The 4,221-nt window shown below is 33.9% G+C and overlaps 1 long non-coding RNA gene across 1 annotated transcript; it reads right to left on the reverse strand.

Annotated features, from left to right (window-relative positions):
- Positions 1-886: 886 nt before the first annotated feature.
- LOC131875653 (uncharacterized) lies at positions 887-3,998 on the reverse strand. Its single transcript, XR_009372453.1, has 6 exons — positions 1,976-3,998; positions 1,718-1,883; positions 1,559-1,614; positions 1,296-1,418; positions 1,090-1,152; positions 887-955 (listed from the first exon to the last, which is right to left on the reverse strand). It is a non-coding gene; the product is annotated as an uncharacterized LOC131875653 (long non-coding RNA).
- Between the last annotated feature and the right edge of the window lie 223 nt (positions 3,999-4,221).

Here is a 4,221-nt window from a genome sequence, read left to right on the forward strand (position 1 = left end):
GGTGCGGAAGCTGTGTACAACAATTGTTGCAGTGAAAGAAGTTATGTAATGAACAAGGAGTGGCTTTGTTGTTAGAATAAATTAATTATACATATATGTGCCACATATACAATCAACAAGGAGTTTCCACTCTGTTACAATAAATTAATTATAGATATGTGTGCCACATATGCAATCAACAAGGAGGGGCTCTACTATTAGAATAAATTAATTATAGATATGTGTATCACATTTACTTATGGGAAATTATCAGTAGAGCCTTGAGTATGTCATGTTCGGCTAGTCTTAAATCATATATACTAAACAATATATTATTAGCAGTTGCACGTTCTTAAATGCGTGCAACGGAAGCCGATAGGCAGGCTATGTTTGAGAAGCGCAAAGTACAGGAAGAAAGGTTAAATATAAATTAGTTTTTTTCAGGAACAAAGCGCAAAATGATAGCACTGCACAACATATGTTAAGTGTTTGGAAAAAGACAGAAAACAAGAATGGGAAAAACTTCGTTGCAATTAGTTCCAGCAATTGGAGGGAACCATGTTTTTAATGTTGAACCAGTCTATCTGCAAATGAAAAGTAAAAATCAGTAATTAGTTATAGCGCATGAAAGAGGAAAATTTGGCAATAGGAGATGGTAACATAGTACCTGACTGAAAAGAGTAGAAGTTTTCAGCTTCAAAAAATTGTGAATTCCAACACTTCATTTGAAATGGTTTGCTGCAAGAATTTCAAAATGTCCAAGAAAGATTAGTGTGGGAACCTGGAGAGGAAAAACAATGAAGCAATGAGTGGAGGCGGTGGAAATGTGATAAGTGCACCAGAAAAAAGTAATGTAATTAGTTGAATTTAACAAAATAGACAAGGTAGTGAAGTGATGGAAATGCTTACATCTGATTTTGAGGAATATATGTATGTGAACAAAAAGATGGGATTGATAACCAGCCTACTTAAGCAACTGAATTGGAGTGAACCATAAATGGAAGAAAAGATTAGAAGGATGTCCAATATGAAAACAACAGTTATTTTAAATGAGTGAATAGAAAGAACTGAAACATTGCAGCACAAAAAAAAGTGAAAGTGATAGAGTACCTAAGAAGAACTTGAAGCGGAAAAGAACAAGTAGTGTGTGGTACTACCAAAGAGCTGGTGCAGCTGTTGATGAATGGTACAATTAATTGAAAGGACGAATAACATAGTTTATTAAACATTTTAAGAGCTGGTGCCACTGTTGATGAATGGTACATTTTTAAATTTAAATATAGCCTATTTCGAAAAGGTCATTCTAACTATTGTACCTGCAATGAGGATAAAAAATGGGAAGCTTCGGAAACAGGAGTTTGAAAGAGGCAAGGGATATGGTAAACGAAGGCAGGAAGAGCATGAAACTAGGCTTTGACAATTCTATTAGAATATATGACCTGTACAAACAAAGTTGATTGAATATAAGTGATTGAGGTAGAGAAGTCAATAATATGTCTAAAGATATGTGGAAATCAAGAATGGAAACATAATCTTGAAAGTGGTAAATGTCAGTTATAAGAAATGCTATATAGATTACCTTTGCAATGGAAGTGAATGGTGTAACATCCATAACTAGATTACAGGCAAGGCAACCTGCACATTGCTTGAAATATAGATAAGTGTGAATAAATAACTTGAAGAAAACAAAACACAATTGAAATAGCATTTTGGAAAAAAACAAAACTACAAATTATACCTTTTATTTTTGGGTTGAGGTAGCATGATGTCCTTTGTAGAAGGCATGTGCATGAGAATGTCCATTATTCAAATTAGGCATGAAAGCGCTCCATGTAAATAATTGTTGGAGCACCGTTATATGGAGCATTGATGATGTGTTGAAAAATGCAAGGATGGAAAAGTAACTAACAAAAGAAATGAGTAGTGGTCAAGGAACATTGAAAAGGCGAAAATGTGATGTGGGAAGTGAAATAAATTAGTATTGAAGTGTATTTACCTGTGTAATAGCAGTGGACATGTAAGTATGGATGTTGTTGTATGTCAATTGCATCGTGTTGAATGAAGGCTCAACGGTCATTCACCATTCCATACAAGCATCAACCATTCTGCAAAAAGCGGTTAGCTACACAAAACCTCAACCAAATATTTTTCAGAGATCAAGTAGTGCATCGATAAGCATATACCAAATGTTGTCGTTAATGTTAATAACTCGAATTCAATGTACTCGCACATTAGAAAGACGCAAACTTCATGTATCGCATGACATTTCCCTTCGCACTTTCCAAGACACAAGTGAACAAGGAACAATGTGCGTGTAAATTATCACATCAAATCAAGCGAACAAGAAACAATGGGTGGGGAAATTATTATGCAATACTAACAATTTTTCGGCAAAGAAACCTCATATGAAGAGCCTATCAGCTCAATAAGGATCTTGTATATGAGTGTAAGTTCAAATATCGTTGTCAAACCAAGTTTAAAAATGGATGAATTCAATTGCCTCCTATCTATTTGAGATGCTTAGTATTTTGATTCTATTTACATTCAGATGTTATTAATATCCTTATGTTTTCTACTCTGAGTTCAACTTGAGGGCCTCAAAACTTGTGAGTATTTCTAGTGGGTGCGAAAATTCTTACACAGTTACAACCAAAAACATTCACATTATTATGGACTATTGACTATCAGGTCTGAAAACTTGTCAATTCCCAAAGCTTGAGCAATCTAGAGGCATTTCTATTGCCAACAGCAAGATAGAAGCATCTGGCTATCTCTAATTTGTTTTGGTTTGAGCTACTTACATATTATAGATATTGTTTTGTTTTTTTATGCACTGAAACATCTACTTGTTGGTTCATCTCTTGTACTTGAAATGGAACACAGGGTTTCTTGGTTACAGTCCCCTTGCACAACAAAGAAAATTAGGCTGAATAAAGTTCAGAAAACACAAAATGCCTTATGCACGGAAAGAAAAAGTAAGTTGGAGAATGTTCAGGCAAGACAAAATGCTTGTACTTTACCCAAAAATAAAATTAGCTCCAAAAGTTCTGTTGCAGAGGCTATGAATCTGGTCATGACAGAAAATTCGGAGTTTGGGAAGTTCATGATAGAGAGTTCAGGCAAGGATAAATGCAGTCTTGTAAGATTCAGTCTATCCTTGTCCCTAATTTTTAATTCTAAAATCTATGATACCCGAAGGAGAAAAAAGTGTTCAAAACAAACTTGTAGCTTTATACATTAATCTATGTATAAAGCTGAAGAATGTTCAAGCAACACAAAATGCTTGCACTTCACCCAAAAATTAAATTAGCTCCAAAAGTTTTGTTGCAGAGGCTACCTGAAACCAAAAACAACCCAAAACCAATAGAAAAGGTAACAAATAGTACATTTGTGCTAGCCACTGTACTTTCTCCATCAACAAAAATACTTGTTTCATGCAAACATATATATGTACCACCCTAGATCTTCCATTAAAATAATCTTATGATACTACAATCCTAAGATGTGCCCCCTTATCAGCGATCTACCCTTTGCAATGCATCTAGGTTTTCATTATATGTGCAAGATTTCTTATATTCTAGGCTGTGGGTTGGGACAAATTTCTCCATGGTAAGCAAATTGTTTTTTGAAAATTAGAATACAAGATGCTTAAGATATGTACAAATATTAAAGTACCAGTCACTAAATTTACCAAGCAGGAATGAAGTTTTTTTTTAAAAATTAGAATACAAGATGCTTAAGATATGTACAAATATTAAAGTACCAGTCACTCAATTTACCAAGCAGGAATGAAGTTGTTTTCCTACTGATCTTAAATTAATCTTATTGATATGTATTAAAGCTGGAAATTATTTTGTTGGCAAGGATTTGGAAACATTTAAGCAAATGCAAATGGCCCGTGTAAATCTAGAACCCACAATCTTTTCTCAACATTTCTCACCCCATCCCATAACTGGATCCTTACAACAGGGCATGCACAAAATCAATTTCCCATAAAATCCTATTTGTGAGCATTAACCTAAAACTACTACAGTATTTAAGCCATGCACAAAACCAGTAACTATATTAAAAGATTAATTTTGTGCATGGCTTAAATAAATATTGTAATAATCTTGGTCAATGCTCACAAATGAGATTTTATGGCAAATCAAAATTTCAAAATTGTTTCTGGTTAATATTTGCAAATGAGATGTTATGAGCACTATGAAGGGATCAAGATACAAATTGAATTCATATTTCATA

The sequence above is a fragment of the Cryptomeria japonica genome, chromosome 5 (genome assembly GCF_030272615.1).
Source record: "Cryptomeria japonica chromosome 5, Sugi_1.0, whole genome shotgun sequence".
In the NCBI taxonomy this organism is placed as follows: domain Eukaryota; kingdom Viridiplantae; phylum Streptophyta; class Pinopsida; order Cupressales; family Cupressaceae; genus Cryptomeria; species Cryptomeria japonica.